We start from the raw sequence: 20,967 nt of genomic DNA, 5'->3' as shown, positions 1-20,967 counted from the left end.
CATAAACAAGTCATCCCAACTATTGATACCAGCTTCTATTAACGGATTGGTAAGTGCATCCGTTGTCCATGCAGGGGGAACGGGCAAGTTCCATATAGGAGCCCTCCCAGAATAGTAGCCAACTTTAGTCGCTTGCCTCACTTTATACCAAGGAGATGCAATCCCTTGTAAAACTTTTAATTTTATTTTCTTAAAGAATTTGGGGTCTCCAAATTTAAACAAGAAACCAGATTGGTCTACTCTTTCGCATTCCAATAGTGTAGAAAAAAGAAGGCCCATCCCTGTAGATGTAGGAGTTTCAAGCAACATACGTGTATGCGAGAGCTGGAAAGCCCATGCATAGATTTGAAGGTCTGGACCAGCCAGCCCTCCCTTCTCCCTACGACGTCTGATTTTTTTTTCCATGAGATTCTGGGACTTTTACTATTCCAAATAAAGCTAGTAATTGCGCTCTGCAGCTTTGAAAATAATTTTACATCAAAAGAAAGTGGAATTGAGTTAAACAGAAAATAAATTTTCGGTAAAATACTCATCTTCGCCAGATTAACCTTACCCAAAACAGTGAGCGGGAGATGTGACCAGTCTCTCATGAGTTTCCGGCATTCTGCAGCTACTTTGGTGAAGTTTAGAGAAGCAATTGCGTTGATGTCTTTAATTATGTTTATCCCCAAGTAGCGAATTTGAGTTTTGGATGTCCCGTTATTGTCAGTTATATTAATATTCCAGGACATTGATTCTGTCTTTGAGGCGTTAATACAAAAGGTTGTCGAGGTGTTCCTACTGAGAGGGAAGAAGTTAGTGCAGTCTGTGATGCATGTGGATTACAACAGGGTAACCGAGTGGTCGCCCTGGGAATCCATTTTGTTGGATTTAATGCCCTCACACACCCTTTCAGGTGTCATGCTTCATCATTTGGGCTTGCTCCTTGTTGGGTCGGCGGTGCAATACCCAACGGGCAACACCTCATAGAGGGGCTCTTTGGCGGAGATCTTTTTCCAACTGCCGTGTAGATGAAGTGCGGGTATGGGGCCAGGATTCGGGGTAGATGTTACTATGTGAAGTAAAATAAAGCTAGTGGTACCAGAGACAATTTTATTCAGGAGGGCCACTGCTTCAGTTAAAACCAATATCCTAGAGGAGAGTAGTGGAAAGTGATGTCTCCCACTCTCTTCTGGAGTGTGTTAAAGTCCGGTCAACATGTTTCTCGCTACTCTACAATTTGCTGAGCGATTCTTCAGGACCAGGGGGACTAGTTAGAAGGTATCTAAAGGTATCTGTAACTATCTACACTATTGCCACTTGGTATGGTGTATGTAAGTTAGTTTAACTACCATCCTAGCGGTTGAACAGGCGAATATTACTATATTACCCTTCTTCAAGTTGCGATTGTTAGTACCTATTGGAAGCAAAAGAAGGAAGAGGGTAAAAAAGCATATTGCAAATACATAATACCACTTTGCATCAATGACTGTGATACTTGTGTGTAACGCATGCTGTGGTTCACGCGTGACGTTATAACACAAGTGTATCAGGCACTCTCAACAGTGAAATTTCGTGGGAGTGACATGTGAAGGTAACAACCTTGTGTTTAAAATAGAAATACCATGTTGGTATTATCTGCACGCAGGTACTCATAACTCACCTAAAGTTAAAAACAATCAAACAACAACAGTATCCAGCGGGTAAAGCTTCAGGAGATCTTCCACCACAATGCTGTATGGAAGGAAGACTCTCAGTAGTATTTACAAAGAAACTTAGTAATACTGATACTCTCAAGTCAATGCCTTGCTTAAGTATATACAGGCTACCTTATGGATGTGTTTCAGGTTTTTGTATTAACGGCATAAAAACATGTTGATCACAATCGCTAGGCTCAAAATTTAGTATAGACATTCTAAGGCTAAATGTATTCACAGGCTCATTATCACGGTCGTGATTGCACACCTATATTCCAAGTATCTGTAATGTTATTCACTGTGGTTGTTTGTTGTGGGGGTAGCTATAAAGGAGTTAACCCCCGGTAAGTGATGAATCTTAAGGGAGAGTCCGAATTGGTAGTTGATATTGTTAGGGAACCTCCTAGTGTTAAATAGTAAGAGAATTCAGTGTAAATTGCTATTTGTTCCATATTGTGGCATCCTATGTGATATCAATTAAGGATGCCACAAAGGTATCGCCAAACGTGTGTACCAAATTCAATATATGTAAACGAATTCAACCCCTAGTTCAGTTTGATTCAGTGCTGGATCCCATAAATGTGGTTGCTGATGGGTGCGAGATCCTATAAATACTATCATTAGGGAGTGTTTAAATAATCCCGCTTGTTTTCATACATGGGATTTTTACTTCCTATTTGCGGGGAAGGGGGATGTTCAAAAAGCAGATCTGAGAGCTATTTCTTGACATGTTGTTAGTGCAGGCAAAGTACCGCTCAATAGTATGTAGGCAAAGGACATACAAATGAGTTAAGCACGCTTAATGAGGTGCTCGTCTATTACCCGTTTGACACGTTGCACCGTTCATGCTTGATCCCATATCCTGGAGTTACTCGTGTCTGCCCATCGCTCGCCTCTGTATTTGCTGCATCCGTGTAAGTTACACACGCACAATGAGGTGCTCGTTTATCACGCGTTCTGCACATTACACCGATCCTGCTGACGCTCGTGTCTACCCGCTGCTCGCCTCTGTATTGGCTTGTTGCTTATTACGCTCTTAGGTAGGGGAGCACGGCGGCAAGGTTACGAAGCGCATGAACAAAGGCGCGTTTATTAAAAAACTACAAAGTGTGTGTTTTTTGAGGTCGCGCTGAGTTATTAGCGTGTGTTGATATTATATACTGCAGCAGTCCAACTTACTTGATGTCAGCCTGAGCTTCGTTCATAAGCACCTACCCATCGCCGCTGGAACCGGGTGGAGGCAGTGGGAGGGGTTTGGTTTGCTTATGTAGGGAAGTGTCTATGAGCCCGATTGGCACTGGAAGGTAACAACCTAGGCGGAGATTTTTATACAATTGCCTACCCAATGGACACAGGACAAAAATGAGGAAGGTACAGTTTCCAATAAAAGTTGTACTATTTGAATATATACTAAATAAATTTTATTTTTAAGCAAACCAATATAAAAAATACATAAATTTCAATACAATAAAATTACAATTCATAAACAACAAATTAACATTAAAAATCACATAATGTTTTCTTTTACAAATTACGAAAAATGGTGTGTCTAGTTGTATGTCAACGCGTTTCGGCGTCCAGCGCCTTTATCAAGACAGGAGACACTTTTCTGAAAATGAAAACATGTTTTAGTACAAGATATAAACAGAGTAAAAAGACCTTTCCTATTCAAATTTTAACCATTTTCATGTTATTACAAATAAAATATTACAATTAAAACAAGGGAAACTGTAAGAAAGCGGATTATTTTGTCCTGTTGATAAAGGCAATATTCACACCTCGAAAAATGAAGGCAAAAGATAACGTTAGCCTCTACTTCAACTCACAAATTTATGTTTTCATAGCTTGTTAATGGAGAATTTTATAAGATTTCTGATATATTAGATTATGGAGCCATTGTGTCATATCCATTCAAGTACACTCCTTAAAATGACCTTTAGTGCTTTCTGCCTCTAAATTTTAGAAGTCGCATGTACAAATAATAATGGGTATAGCATACCAAAGAGATAATACATTATCCAAAAATATGAAGACATACATTTCAATTGATTTTCCAATAGATGCCTTTTAGTCTTTAGTTTGTTGTTCATACCAAACACAGTATTAAATACATCTAGGTCAATGAGTATGTGACATAAAGCTTTTTGATAATCTATTTCAGTTATAAAAATGGCAAGTAATTGAATAATCAAGCCTCAATTGCATATTACATTATTTATATATTGTTTAGTGAGTTTTTGACATAGAAATAATCAATTAAATCACTGACTAGTACCCGGATGAAAAGCACAGTAGCTTTGATTAAAGGAAACAATCAAACAAATATTCAGATGTAGTCATTTGGAGATTCGTGATGACAAAAATGATTTAGGAGAATTAATCAAAATCTCTAAATAAACAGCACAATAGCTTTCAGAATAGAGAAAGAAAGCCAGATAATTGTATCACTGACTAGTACCCGGATGAGCAGCACAGTAACTTTGATTAAAGGAAACAATCAAACAAATATTCAGATATAGTCATTTGGAGATTCGTGATGACATAAATGATTTAGGAGAATTAATCAAACACTCTACATCAACAGCACAATAGCCTTCAGAATAGAGAAAGAAAGCCAGATAATTGTATCGAGTGGGGTGGAGTTTCATTATAACAGCGTTAATTAAGAAATGGAATAGGCTCTCTAACCTTGTTTTACCTCATACCTATTTAATATGTATAAAAGGAAACTTTTGTTAAAAAAGCTTTTTTTAGAGGCTGTTAATTTTATATCTAAAGAAAACCTATTTTAAAAACACAAAAACCATAAATAGATCTTTAATTTTATTATTTTTTGGTTCTTCTTACCTGCAAATGTAAGCTTCTCAAAGCGAATTTAAAATAGATTGCTGACGCTTAATTCAGATTAGATTCTTTAGGTTGTTTTTAGAAAACATGCAAGGCGTTTCAATGAATTTCTGCTTAATTATTTCGGCTTTATAACTTGATAAACCTTCAGGAAATAAAGAGATGTTTTTATATTTAGATGTTATTATAATTCTTTGTCTTTAAGTCTCTGTTTACTCACTCGTTTTCGTAAACAATTTACCTGATTTTAAGACAACCAATGTTCTACCGCCTCCACAGGATGTAATAATTGGATAAAACGTTCGGATTTTCAATGACACCTATGTAGGATTTGTATACAAAACAATGCATATCAGTCTTATGTAAGTGGATCAATTACGTCGTGTTATTAACGTGTATCAAGCTCTTCTTACCAGGTTGTATAACTTTTTCCGATGGAATATGTAATGCTTAATTGTTTTTCGCGTTCTCCCTATTATTTCGGATGCCGGGATGTCATGTTCCCGTTTCTGGAAATGCCAGCTCTAAATAAAGGGATAGACAAAGTTTAGCACCGGTGCCTTTAAATCTGAAAACGGTGCCGCTGTAACTAATGTGAAGCAGTCATAGCTCAGTATTGACATACCTCACTGGCACAATGATTCACTCTTTAATTCTTTTTACGGATATCAATGCTGTCTTGTTGTTGACGGACGTCGTTTGAATAATTGTAGTCTGCACTTTGGATTTCACGCGATTCACTAATGACAAGCGCAAGAAAATAGATATTAGATTCTGTCTATGCTACAAAAATACTTTAAATAAAGATTGGCTCGGCAATGCGCTAACAATGATTTTTCTCAATTGACGAGCTATCTCGATGTAAATCACGTTTACATACCGGTATTCTAACTTTGCTTTAAGGGCGTAGCTTCGCTTGTCAACAGCGGCTGAACAAAAGGCTGGTTGAGTTTAATCTGTATCCCAAAAATAAAAAGGGGAAGTTAGAATCTTAAATCATTTGCGTCCGTTTTCGACCTACATACTATCTAATTTCTGACCGCATTTACGTACCGGTGATATTTATCGGTGTTGTGCGTGGAGGCGGCAGTCTTCACAGGGCAGGTTTCCAAAGGTATCTGAAACCTAAGTTGAATCTCGCGCCTTTTTTAAAGGCGGGTGTGGCCAATTAGGAGGCTAAACAATGAAGGAACGCAAAGAAAGGCATTTTAGGGGGTGGAGACTTTTGGCGGCGAAGCCGATTCAGTTTACCGAATATTTAGATAATAGAAGGCAAAAAAAGACTATGCGGATCGTCTCCGATATTATGTATTATAATTGTAAAAGGCGAAAGAAGAATGTCCAAGCGTGCATTTACAACGCTTAAAACATTAAACTTTTCCAAGTGCATGATGAGGAGCGTAGGGTATAGATTTTAAGAAGGGGAAGTCCTATATGGCTATACAAATAACCTAAATACAGGCTGTTTTGCCTGCATTGCTGTTTAAAAAGTCATACTCATTTTTGTTAATGTCACCATTTTCGAGAGCTACCCGAGTGATTGCATGTATGTCTTTGACTACTTTGTTTATTGGGTTGTGTCTCTCTGGCCTATAGAAAGTTTGATCTTCCAGCATTTTTAACATGTTTGTCTCATAGGCAGCGGAATCTATAACAGCTATGCCTCCTCCCTTGTCGCAGCTCTTAATAGTGACAAGAGAATTGGAGGCAAGCTCATGTAATGCTTCATGTGGATATGTTGGAGAAACTTCGCGAGCCATACATACACGACTGTCTGAACATCGTTCAGCGGTGCGGACTAAAAAAGTAGCAGCACCCCTGGTAAAACATTTTCTGGACAAAGGACATGGGCCAAATGACTTCATTTGGCGCATTTTAGAAAAAATCAATATGCCAGATGAAAAAGGAGGAGAAGCCATTCGCAAAAAACGCGAAGTTTTTTGGATTTTTTCTTTGAATACGTTTCACGAGGGCCTAAATAGTGAAATACCGTGGGAAAATGCAATTGTTTAATAATAACTGCATGCTCCATAAACATCTTCTGTCAAAACGTATAAGAGCAGTTCCTACATTAGGTTATTTGTATAGCCATATAGGACTTCCCCTTCTTAAAATCTATACCCTACGCTCCTCATCATGCACTTGGAAAAGTTTAATGTTTTAAGCGTTGTAAATGCACGCTTGGACATTCTTCTTTCGCCTTTTACAATTATAATACATAATATCGGAGACGATCCGCATAGTCTTTTTTTGCCTTCTATTATCTAAATATTCGGTAAACTGAATCGGCTTCGCCGCCAAAAGTCTCCACCCCCTAAAATGCCTTTCTTTGCGTTCCTTCATTGTTTAGCCTCCTAATTGGCCACACCCGCCTTTAAAAAAGGCGCGAGATTCAACTTAGGTTTCAGATACCTTTGGAAACCTGCCCTGTGAAGACTGCCGCCTCCACGCACAACACCGATAAATATCACCGGTACGTAAATGCGGTCAGAAATTAGATAGTATGTAGGTCGAAAACGGACGCAAATGATTTAAGATTCTAACTTCCCCTTTTTATTTTTGGGATACAGATTAAACTCAACCAGCCTTTTGTTCAGCCGCTGTTGACAAGCGAAGCTACGCCCTTAAAGCAAAGTTAGAATACCGGTATGTAAACGTGATTTACATCGAGATAGCTCGTCAATTGAGAAAAATCATTGTTAGCGCATTGCCGAGCCAATCTTTATTTAAAGTATTTTTGTAGCATAGACAGAATCTAATATCTATTTTCTTGCGCTTGTCATTAGTGAATCGCGTGAAATCCAAAGTGCAGACTACAATTATTCAAACGACGTCCGTCAACAACAAGACAGCATTGATATCCGTAAAAAGAATTAAAGAGTGAATCATTGTGCCAGTGAGGTATGTCAATACTGAGCTATGACTGCTTCACATTAGTTACAGCGGCACCGTTTTCAGATTTAAAGGCACCGGTGCTAAACTTTGTCTATCCCTTTATTTAGAGCTGGCATTTCCAGAAACGGGAACATGACATCCCGGCATCCGAAATAATAGGGAGAACGCGAAAAACAATTAAGCATTACATATTCCATCGGAAAAAGTTATACAACCTGGTAAGAAGAGCTTGATACACGTTAATAACACGACGTAATTGATCCACTTACATAAGACTGATATGCATTGTTTTGTATACAAATCCTACATAGGTGTCATTGAAAATCCGAACGTTTTATCCAATTATTACATCCTGTGGAGGCGGTAGAACATTGGTTGTCTTAAAATCAGGTAAATTGTTTACGAAAACGAGTGAGTAAACAGAGACTTAAAGACAAAGAATTATAATAACATCTAAATATAAAAACATCTCTTTATTTCCTGAAGGTTTATCAAGTTATAAAGCCGAAATAATTAAGCAGAAATTCATTGAAACGCCTTGCATGTTTTCTAAAAACAACCTAAAGAATCTAATCTGAATTAAGCGTCAGCAATCTATTTTAAATTCGCTTTGAGAAGCTTACATTTGCAGGTAAGAAGAACCAAAAAATAATAAAATTAAAGATCTATTTATGGTTTTTGTGTTTTTAAAATAGGTTTTCTTTAGATATAAAATTAACAGCCTCTAAAAAAAGCTTTTTTAACAAAAGTTTCCTTTTATACATATTAAATAGGTATGAGGTAAAACAAGGTTAGAGAGCCTATTCCATTTCTTAATTAACGCTGTTATAATGAAACTCCACCCCACTCGATACAATTATCTGGCTTTCTTTCTCTATTCTGAAGGCTATTGTGCTGTTGATGTAGAGTGTTTGATTAATTCTCCTAAATCATTTATGTCATCACGAATCTCCAAATGACTATATCTGAATATTTGTTTGATTGTTTCCTTTAATCAAAGTTACTGTGCTGCTCATCCGGGTACTAGTCAGTGATACAATTATCTGGCTTTCTTTCTCTATTCTGAAAGCTATTGTGCTGTTTATTTAGAGATTTTGATTAATTCTCCTAAATCATTTTTGTCATCACGAATCTCCAAATGACTACATCTGAATATTTGTTTGATTGTTTCCTTTAATCAAAGCTACTGTGCTTTTCATCCGGGTACTAGTCAGTGATTTAATTGATTATTTCTATGTCAAAAACTCACTAAACAATATATAAATAATGTAATATGCAATTGAGGCTTGATTATTCAATTACTTGCCATTTTTATAACTGAAATAGATTATCAAAAAGCTTTATGTCACATACTCATTGACCTAGATGTATTTAATACTGTGTTTGGTATGAACAACAAACTAAAGACTAAAAGGCATCTATTGGAAAATCAATTGAAATGTATGTCTTCATATTTTTGGATAATGTATTATCTCTTTGGTATGCTATACCCATTATTATTTGTACATGCGACTTCTAAAATTTAGAGGCAGAAAGCACTAAAGGTCATTTTAAGGAGTGTACTTGAATGGATATGACACAATGGCTCCATAATCTAATATATCAGAAATCTTATAAAATTCTCCATTAACAAGCTATGAAAACATAAATTTGTGAGTTGAAGTAGAGGCTAACGTTATCTTTTGCCTTCATTTTTCGAGGTGTGAATATTGCCTTTATCAACAGGACAAAATAATCCGCTTTCTTACAGTTTCCCTTGTTTTAATTGTAATATTTTATTTGTAATAACATGAAAATGGTTAAAATTTGAATAGGAAAGGTCTTTTTACTCTGTTTATATCTTGTACTAAAACATGTTTTCATTTTCAGAAAAGTGTCTCCTGTCTTGATAAAGGCGCTGGACGCCGAAACGCGTTGACATACAACTAGACACACCATTTTTCGTAATTTGTAAAAGAAAACATTATGTGATTTTTAATGTTAATTTGTTGTTTATGAATTGTAATTTTATTGTATTGAAATTTATGTATTTTTTATATTGGTTTGCTTAAAAATAAAATTTATTTAGTATATATTCAAATAGTACAACTTTTATTGGAAACTGTACCTTCCTCATTTTTGTCCTGTGTCCATTGGGTAGGCAATTGTATAAAAATCTCCGCCTAGGTTGTTACCTTCCAGTGTCTATTTCCCTGACCTAGGGGTATATGTTTTATGTAAGTAAACAGGGAGCCCTTGTTTGATGCAAGTGTATGAGCCCGATTGGACCATGGAAACGGCAGCCATCTTGTAATGGCTAGTGGTTGCCACCACTTGTACAGTGCCCTTACTTTTACTTATAGCCTATATGAGAGCAGTAATAGCCCAAGACTCCTTCTTCTTGATACTAATTCTCTGCACGGCTCACACCCGTAGGAGTATCTCCCTTGGTGGGTGAGATTGGTTCTGTCCCCCTACCCAGCCTCCTTGCCTAGCTACAACAAGCCTGGTTCGGATTCCCAAAACAACATCCCATCCTAGTCCATCCCCACTCAAAATGGAAGGACAAGGACTAAGTTTTGGTGAGGATGATGCCGCAGCTATCCTCAGGACTCCCTCTATTTTAAACATGGATAATGACACAGCAACGGGCAGCAATACAGCTGACTGGAAAACACTCTCTGATCTTAAAAGGGAGTGGATAAGGATCAGCTTACACGGCGCCCTAATGGCGGAATATTTTAAGGCCAAAATTGCACCAAACGGACTGATTGTCAAGAACTTCCCCAGGATATTCTGGGAAGATGGCCAATTCAAGGTCGAATGGTCCCAGATATCCTGGAAGTGCACACATGACCTATTGATTTTGATTGTCAATACTTCAAAACGCTTAGCAGACGCCCTGTTGGAAAAGATCCAGGCATTAGAAGCGACATTGAAGAATGCAGGCAATAACCCAGGGTTCAAAACAAAGTTGGCAGAAATCAATAAAGAAATTAGCGAACATAAGGACTATCTGATGAAACAAAAAGTCAATAAGCTACAGAAAGATATTGACCGTTTTGATAAGGAGAAAGTATATCCGTATCTTAAAAAAGACTACACCCCTTTGGGTGGAGGATATCTCTCCGATTCAAGTGACAACTCGTCAAGAAGAGGGTCCTACAGTGACAGTGATTCCAGTGGGGATGAATGGCAAACACGCCCACGTCGGGGCGGAAGAGGTGGGAGACGGGGGCAATATACATACCCCCCTCCACAATTACCATTCCCGGGACATCCAATGTGGCAATATCCGCAGTTCCCACAGGCCATGCCACAATTCGGACCACAGTACCCCCCTCAATTTGCCCCCCAAGGTAACCGGCCTTTTTTAGACAGAGGTTGGGGCAGAGGGCGAGGGCGAAAGAGAGGGAACGCAACCGACAAACGAGTGCAATGGGAGGATACAACACCCCAAGGGATGGACACTCGGAGCAAAACGAGCAAGAAATGAGTCTCGTAGTAAACCTTTCCTCACACCAGTTAACTGACAAACAAGAGAAGGTCCTTCAAAAAGGGCTAGGCTTTGTCCCAACACCGAAAATTGACGATTTTCTCCAAACAGTTGAGTTACAAAAATTTTTCAGAAAAATAAGACTCCACGCCTTCTTTGATGGGAAACCACATGAACTAACTGAGGACTCCGGGTTACACAATGCCTCTACCTTCACTCCCCACAGCGGCTTGATACCAAGTGAAGTTCTCACTTATGAACAGGCTGTATTGAAAGATATTAACAATATAGCTCACACCACGACATACAATAATATGTCAAGAGAAGAGAGAACGATTCTCGACGATTTATCCAGCAACCCTCTGCTGTCAATCAAACAAGCAGATAAGGGTGGCGCCACTGTGATAATGGATACTGTAGATTATGAGACAGAGTGCCAAAGGCAACTCAATGACACAAAATACTACAAGGCCATCAACCAAAATCCTACAGAACGACTCACAACAACAATTGTGAGCATGGTAGAGTCAGCAGAATGCCAGGGCTGGCTTAGTAAAAAGGAGGCAGAGTTTCTTGTCAAGAAGAACCCGAAGGTCCCGTATTTTTATACGCTACCTAAAATACATAAAGGGGTGTCTCCAGTTCCGCCCTATTGTGTCTGGGATCGACTCGGTACTGGAACCCCTCTCCAAATTTTGTGACCACTTCCTACAGCCTCTTGTAAAACAAATACCTTCCTACATTCAGGACACCACAGATTTACTACGCCTACTACAGGACTATAGTGAGGCAAGATCTATTGATTTCCTAATAACCCTAGATGTTGAGGCCCTCTATACCAACATCCCACAGAGGGCCTCCCTAGGTGTTATGGCCACTGCTTTGGAAACGACTGAATGGACGTCTGCCACACCCATCAGCTTTGTAATGGAATGTGCTGAAAAGGTTCTGACAGAGAACTATTTTGAATTCAGGGGGTCTTATTACCACCAAATACAAGGAACTTGCATGGGGAGTACAGTAGCCCCCAGTATAGCTTGCCTATATATGGCTAACTTTGAAGAGACCAACATATCACCTTTGACCAATCCCTTCCATGAGAACATAAAGCTATACAAACGTTATATAGACGACATTTTGATCTTTTGGTCTGGTAACGAAGACTCATACAAAGAGTTCTTCGAATGGATAAATGGTTTAAATCCATATCTTTCTTTTACCATTACTGCCTCTAACAACCATATAGCATTCCTTGACCTTACAATATGCCTAGAAGAGGGCTGTCTTAGCACCACCCTATTCAGGAAAAGTACTGACCGTAATAGCTTACTTCACTATAACAGCCACCACCCTAAAACATTACGGTCAAACTTACCATATGGACAATTCCTCAGGATACGACGTAACTGTAGCACCATGGCAAATTACAGAACTGAATCTACTATCCTTTCAAGAAACCTGAGGGAAAGAGGGTACCCTACTAGAGAAATAAAAAGAAGCTCAAAAAGAGCACAGAATAACAACAGGGAGGGGCTCATCGAACCTAGAGAGAGAGACGTGGCAATTGTTCAACCCGTGACTTGTGTAACAACTTTCACACCACTATCTAACAAAATAAAGAGAATTGTGAAACGCCACTGGTCCATCCTAAACACAGGCTCCCTGAACATAGACCAACCCAGGTTTGCCTTTAAAAGATCAAGGAACATGAAAGATATCCTTATACATACCAGACCCAAGATAAGAAATGAACCCAACCGACAATCAACTTTGTGGGGTCTACCACCAGTCAGCGGACACTACCCCTGTGGGAGTTGCGCTGCTTGCCCTCTCACTAAAAAATACAAACAGATCACCTTATCTGATACCTTCAGGTGGGAAATGAGAGGCCACACAAATTGCAACAGTTCAAATTGCATTTACCTAATCATATGTCCTTGCAACCTATATTATATAGGGATGACAACAAGAAATGCAAAGACCAGGATATTAGAACATCGCAGCAATTTTAGGCGTAAAAAGAGCAACACCAAAATGTGCAGGCACTTCCTGGAAATGCAACATACACCAGACTCTCTCCAATGGCTGATCCTTGAAGCCAGTCCCCAGACATCGAAAGAAGGATTATTTTACAAAGAACAACGTTGGATTCATAGATTGTCCTCAAACAACAAGGGCTTAAATGAAGATATACCCTGGGCAAGTCTATGAAATACTCTGTAAATTGACAATTTCTCCTAAACTAGATTGGTCCTAATCATGTTCACTCTGCAAGTATTCGTACAATAATCTTACCATTCTAGGCAACTATAATCATAGTGATTGTTTCGAATTGGTGACTGACCAAAGGGAGCGTTCTAGACAATATATTTACAATCATAGTGATTGTTTCAACTGGTCACTAACCCAAGGGAGCTCTTCATACAGCCCCTAGGCATCTCTAGATTTACACCCTACTGGTAGATTTAGATATACAACACCAATTCATAATCAATTCAACACCATTCTAAAATGGCTGAACTTTTTTACCTGAAAGATAATGTTAGCCACTACTGACTCAAACACAACACGCTGCCTGTACCAGATTCATGCCGTGATCCAATTTTAATAAATAACACGCGAATACTATGACGGGATGTTTACACTACTTATATCGCAATTATGGAGCGTGTTAAAACGAACTCATGGTCGACACTTTATATTTTACGACCTGAGTTTACTAACTACTTTTTTGACAACAAAAGTCTCAGCCTAATACTGGGTTATATATAGCCTTTTATTCATATAGGCTATAAGTAAAAGTAAGGGCACTGTACAAGTGGTGGCAACCACTAGCCATTACAAGATGGCTGCCGTTTCCATGGTCCAATCGGGCTCATAGACACTTCCCTACATAAGCAAACCAAACCCCTCCCACTGCCTCCACCCGGTTCCAGCGGCGATGGGTAGGTGCTTATCAACGAAGCTCAGGCTGACATCAAGTAAGTTGGACTGCTGCAGTATATAATATCAACACACGCTAATAACTCAGCGCGACCTCAAAAAACACACACTTTGTAGTTTTTTAATAAACGCGCCTTTGTTCATGCGCTTCGTAACCTTGCCGCCGCGCTCCCCTACCTAAGAGCGTAATAAGCAACAAGCCAATACAGAGGCGAGCAGCGGGTAGACACGAGCGTCAGCAGGATCGGTGTAATGTGCAGAACGCGTGATAAACGAGCACCTCATTATGCGTGTGTAACTTACACGGATGCAGCAAATACAGAGGCGAGCGATGGGCAGACACGAGTAACTCCAGGATATGGGATCAAGCATGAACGGTGCAACGTGTAGAACGCGTAATAGACGAGCACCTCATTAAGCGTGCTTAACTCATTTGGATGTCCTTTGCCTACATACTATTGAGCGGTACTTTGCCGGCACTAACAACATGTCAAGAAATAGCTCTCAGATCTGCTTTTTGAACATCCCCCTTCCCCGCAAATAGGAAGTAAAAATCCCATGTATGAAAACAAGCGGGATTATTTAAACACTCCCTAATGATAGTATTTATAGGATCTCGCACCCATCAGCAACCACATTTATGGGATCCAGCACTGAATCAAACTGAACTAGGGGTTGAATTCGTTTACATATATTGAATTTGGTACACACGTTTGGCGATACCTTTGTGGCATCCTTAATTGATATCACATAGGATGCCACAATATGGAACAAATAGCAATTTACACTGAATTCTCTTACTATTTAACACTAGGAGGTTCCCTAACAATATCAACTACCAATTCGGACTCTCCCTTAAGATTCATCACTACCCGGGGGCTAACTCCTATATAGCTACCCCCACAACAAACAACCACAGTGAATAACATTACAGATACTTGGAATATAGGTGTGCAATCACGACCGTGATAATGAGCCTGTGAATACATTTAGCCTTAGAATGTCTATACTAAATTTTGACCCTAGCGATTGTGATCAACATGTTTTTATGCCGTTAATACAAAAACCTGAAACACATCCATAAGGTAGCCTGTATATACTTAAGCAAGGCATTGACTTGAGAGTATCAGTATTGCTAAGTTTCTTTGTAAATACTACTGAGAGTCTTCGTTCCATACAGCATTGTGGTGGAAGATCTCCTGAAGCTTTACCCGCTGGATACTGTTGTTGTTTGATTGTTTTTAACTTTAGGTGAGTTATGAGTACCTGCGTGCAGATAATACCAACATGGTATTTCTATTTTTAAACACAAGGTTGTTACCTTCACATGTCACTCCCACGAAATTTCACTGTTGAGAGTGCCTGATACACTTGTGTTATAACGTCACGCGTGAACCACAGCATGCGTTACACACAAGTATCACAGTCATTGATGCAAAGTGGTATTATGTATTTGCAATATGCTTTTTTACCCTCTTCCTTCTTTTGCTTCCAATAGGTACTAACAATCGCAACTTGAAGAAGGGTAATATAGTAATATTTGCCTGTTCAACCGCTAGGATGGTAGTTAAACTAACTTACATACACCATACCAAGTGGCAATAGTGTAGATAGTTACAGATACCTTTAGATACCTTCTAACTAGTCCCCCTGGTCCTGAAGAATCGCTCAGCAAATTGTAGAGTAGCGAGAAACATGTTGACCGGACTTTAACACACTCCAGAAGAGAGTGGGAGACATCACTTTCCACTACTCTCCTCTAGGATATTGGTTTTAACTGAAGCAGTGGCCCTCCTGAATAAAATTGTCTCTGGTACCACTAGCTTTATTTTACTTCACATAGTAACATCTACCCCGAATCCTGGCCCCATACCCGCACTTCATCTACACGGCAGTTGGAAAAAGATCTCCGCCAAAGAGCCCCTCTATGAGGTGTTGCCCGTTGGGTATTGCACCGCCGACCCAACGAGGAGCAAGCCCAAATGATGAAGCATGACACCTGAAAGGGTGTGTGAGGGCATTAAATCCAACAAAATGGATTCCCAGGGCGACCACTCGGTTACCCTGTTGTAATCCACATGCATCACAGACTGCACTAACTTCTTCCCTCTCAGTAGGAACACCTCGACAACCTTTTGTATTTCATATAATCTGGGCACGTCGTGCGTGGACCTTCTGCTCTGACAAGAGCAGTAATAGCCCAAGACTCCTTCTTCTTGATACTAATTTGAGGCGTTAATCTCATAACCTGAGACTTTACCAAATTTGAGAGCCAGATCGATTATCTCTGGGTAAGCCTCATCATAGCTAGAAGTAAAAATCATAATGTCATCCGCATAAAGTGCCACCTTTTTCTCCCAACCACCAAAAATAAAAGGTTTAATGAGTGTACTATCTCTTAAAGTTTGAGCAAAGGGTTCGATGTATACATCAAAAAGAAGGGGGGACAGGGGACAACCCTGCCTAGTTCCTCTCGTGACCCTGAATGGCTCTGTCAAACCGCCGTTTATCAAAAGTGAAGCAGATGGGCACCGATATAACAAGTTTATCGTTCTTCGAAATCTATCCCCCACGTTGAACTTCCTCAAGGCCTCCGACAGGTATAGCCAATTCACCCTGTCGAAGGCCTTGGTAGCATCCAACGTAAGGACAGCCAAGGGGATCGCCTCTTTTATAGCGATATCTATAGAGCCTAGGAGTTCATAAGTAAGCTCAGACAACTGTCGCCCCTTTATAAACCCCTTTTGGTTCGGAGCTATAATATCTGGGGCTACCCGGCCCAACCGATTGGCCAATATAGTGGCAAAGATTTTATAGTCAGCGTTTAGAATAGAAATAGGCCGATATGAGCTACAATCTGAAGAGGGTTTGCCAGGCTTCAAAATGAGGGTTATGGAGGCATTATCCCATGATTCAGGTGGAAATTCGCCGTCTCTCAGAATTTGGTTAAATAGGGTAACTAACACTGGAGAGACCTCTGTGATCAATTTTTTATATATTTCACATGGCAAACCATCAGTGCCTGCCGCCCTTCCACCCTTTGCTCTCCTTATAGCCTCCTCTACCTCTGTAATGGTTATTTCCTCATCCAAGGAACGGCTCTGATCTGATGTTAATGATGGCAGAGAGATACCTCCTAACCAACTCGTGATGTCATTCTGGGTTACATCAAGATCGTCTTGATATATAGTTTGAAAGAAAGTTCTGAAGGCTACTCTAATTTCGTTGTCCCTGGAAAAGGTACCCCTCGCTGATGTAACAGAGGAAATGTTGTTTCGGACCAAATCAGATTTTGTCTTCCAGGCAAGTAATTTCCCTGCCCCCTCGCCATATTGAAAATGTGAGAGCTTGCTTGCCTCCCATCTTTGCAAGACACGTTTCTCTAGAATTGCCGATAATGCGTTCTTTAACCTATCTAGCTCAACGTGTTTTTCGGCAATGACCTGATTGTCTAATAAACCAATATTATCGATGTCAGACTGAACTGTCAAAATGTTTTCTTAAATTGAAGTTACTTCCTCTGTATACTGCCTTCTTCTATAAGCTACTTTATTTTTAATCAGGCCTCTTAGTGTACATTTAAATGCATCCCATATAATTCCTGTTGAGGCTGTTCCATTGTTAGTGTTGAAGAAGTAGCGTGTTTCTGACTGTAAAAATTCAGTATCTTCAATTGATGAGAGTAAGGACCTATCAGAGGACCACATTCTTGTAAGCGGTGTCGTACCCAATTTTAATTCTAACTCGATTGCCGAATGATCAGAGAGATGTATTGGAATGTAGTGTATTGAGGCAATGTCATCGGCCAAAGCTCTACTAGTAAGAATAAAATCAATTCTAGATTTATGTCTATATTTAGAATTTCTAAATGAAAAGTCTTGCCTTTGACCCTCTCTGATCCGCCAGATGTCAATATATCCATACTGGTCCATTAGACCTAAAAGACAGTTTCTAGATTTAGAAATACTTTTTTGTCTACTGTTAGGGGATTTGTCCAAAAGTGGGTTCAAAGTTACATTGAAATCCCCGGCTATAATCACCGGGTCTGGGAAGCTTAACAAATGGTTAAACAGGGTTTTCAGTGCTGAGGGATCGTCAATATTTGGACCATAATAGCCCACTAGTGTTAACTTCATTCCTCTTAACTCTACTGCTACAATAACCCATCTCCCTCCAGCATCCACCTTCTGTTGTATTATATTAACCCTTAGGGATTTCTTAAAAAGAATCGAGACCCCCCGTGTATTAAATCCTTGTGTTGTTGAAATCGAGGATTCTATCCATCTGTTCCTTCGAACCAACTCGAGAGTCTCGCTCTCGATTAAATGTGTCTCCTGGAGGATAATGATCCCCGCCTCGGTATCTCGAAGATATTGCATGATTTTATTAGCACGAGGCCTGGTTCGGAGACCATTAACATTCCAGGATAATAATTTGAGTTTACTCATTGTAATGTTGGCTTGGGTTGTTTGGTGAGACTGACAGTAAGACTAGTAATTTAGGTGACAAATTATGTGAGTTCATGTTATTTTGCTTGAGATGAGTAAAAAACCTTATATTCAAAAACTTGATTAAATAGAAAGATTGGAGCTCGTTCTTTAAAGTATAATTGTGCCCCCACACCCCCCGTGCCCTCCTCACCCACCCCTCCTACCCTGGGAAAACCCTGTACTCACCAACCGGAAGATTTTCCGGAAGTAAGTGCCCCTAGCTCTTCCCCATCTCGACCCCGTGTGCCTCTTATATTTATAGTGTGACTCGCCCTTTTTTTTTTATATATATATATTTTTTTCTCCTTTCCCCCTTTTTTTTATTATCCTTTTTTCTTTCCCCTTTTTTTCCCTCTAACTTTCTCCGCTCTTTTTTTTTTTCCGAGGTGATTTCACTTCATTATTTGCTTATGTTGTGTTTTTATCCTCCCTACTGAACAATGGAAATTTTGGTAATTTAAGGCTTTTAGAACAGTTGAGAGGCGCTTTTTATTTGCTGTGTTTTCAACACATCTGAACTCTAATCTCTCTGTTTTCTGCTGCCAAAAGAGAGTAGTAGGTCATCAGCAGCCTGCACTGATCTTATATTATACATTTTGTTGTCTAGCATAATCTTAAGAGATGCGGGGAAACCCATCTGTACAGTAGCGCCAAATTTCCGGAAAGCGTCCATCCTCTGGCCCAACTCCCATTGTTTGTCTAAGGTGAACCGGGACAGGTCAGAGCGAATTTGAAAATTAAAGCCTTTAAATGATTGTGACTTTAGCTTAAGCGCTTGATTTAGGATATGCTCCTTCAAGGAGTAGGTATGGAAATTTACAAGGATTTTTCTTGGTTTGGTCCGTTGTGGTTTGCGCCTAAAGGGATCCCTATGTATACGTTGAATATCAGTTGCTAGCTCCTCAATGGAATGAGAAAGATTTAAGGTTTCTTTTAGTAGAGTGATTATGTAGCTCTTAATATCCGTGCCTTCGCTTACTTCAGAAACATTCAGAATGCGTATATTGCTACGCCTTGCATTATTTTCTAAGAGCTCCATTCTCTCAGATAAGGCTTGATCTTCTTTTCTTAATCTTGTGATGTCTTCCTGGGTGCCCTCTGCCCTCATCGATATTTGCCCCACAGTCTTCTCCAGTGCTTGGGTTCTCAGCGTCAAAGTGCCTATTCTCTCATCGAGAGACTCGCAGAAACTCCTTATCTCCCTCTGGTTAGAAGCTGACTCAGCAAAGCCTTGCTTAATCTCAGTGGATAAAGCTGCAAACATTAGTTGTATCGAAGCTACGGAGATAGTTTATGGACATGATCCTGCAGCGCCATTTGATTCTTGGGGTGTTATTAAAGGGGGTTCAGAAAATATTCCAGCTTCAAAATTGTCTTCCATGTTAACTGTAGTTACACTGATAGAATCGCTGGTGGGATCACTAACACCATCATCCGGTACTGATAGTAGTGCCGTTTCGTCAACTGTCCTTGTTTCCTCAGAGTTTTTTATACCTGGATCTGCCGGATTTTTAAGCAATAATCCATCTCCATCTCTATCTCCCACTATAGAAGACTTCTCTGCTAGCTGTAGTATATGAGAGGAGTCAGTATTGACTATTTGTGGCTGATTTCCTAGAGGGTTAGCTGAGGTAACTACTACTGCCTCTGTTGCTGGGGACAAAACCTGCCCATTAGTGGACATGATCTCTGAACCTAGGTCGAGACTCGTGACTGTATTAGAGCCCTGCTGGTGATCTTTCCCAATTTTCAGGACTTGGGGAATTACCTTGAAATATGAGCGTAAAGATGGAGTGATTTTAGGAATAGAAGTTGTAGGGGGCTTTGCCTTGCCACGTTTCCTCCCCCTTTTCGCTTTAACTTCAGTTGATAGGTAAGAGGATGTTTCCTGATCTGAATTTAGTTTTGCCCCGTCTTGAGGGCTTTTAGCTAACTCAAAAACCTCCCTGCCAGCCCCCTCCTCAGTAGCTTGAAGCGCACTTTTAGCTCTCTTTTTTCTGGATATACTGGTCCCTACCAAGCCCTTTGCTGCACTCTTACCTCTTAACCTCCTGGTAGATTCTGCAGAGCTGATGTGTGCCAAAGTTGAGCTTGAGGATTTTTGATAATTACTGGTATTTCTCACCTCTTTATCAAGGTATTCATCTCGATTAGCCGAATTGTTAGCCTCACGTTCATCTAAGGCTTCTGTGGGCGGCAAAGAAAAACCACTGCCAGGCTTAATGGGCGAAAAAACACTAGCTCCAAATGCCGACTCGTTAATTTCACACAAGCTGCTTGTGTATGTGTCTCTGTGGAGGCTTCGAATTCTCCTCGCTCTCCGGAGCTCCAGGGCGGCTCTCCCCCACCGCAGCAACACAGGTGTGAGCTCTGCTCGGGAAGGGCGTTCACCTCCGCCGTTACAGCTGGTCGATTCCGCGGAGCTGCTGCGCCCTCCCTCCTGAACACCAAAGATAGTTGTTTGATTCAGGCAGATCGAGGTAAGCGAAAAACAGCTTGATTAGGCGATATTCCGGACAAAAAATAAAAGTGTTTGATTTTGTAAGCAAAAAACCTGCTCAGCGCATAACTCGCCAAGTCAGCGAGTCAAATGAAGAAACGTGAAGTCAGGCTCCCGGGACCGGGACGGAGCGGAGCACTG

The sequence above is a fragment of the Lissotriton vulgaris genome, chromosome 12, assembly GCF_964263255.1.
Source record: "Lissotriton vulgaris chromosome 12, aLisVul1.2, whole genome shotgun sequence".
NCBI lineage: Eukaryota > Metazoa > Chordata > Amphibia > Caudata > Salamandridae > Lissotriton > Lissotriton vulgaris.
Note: the sequence above shows the minus strand (reverse complement) of the source record.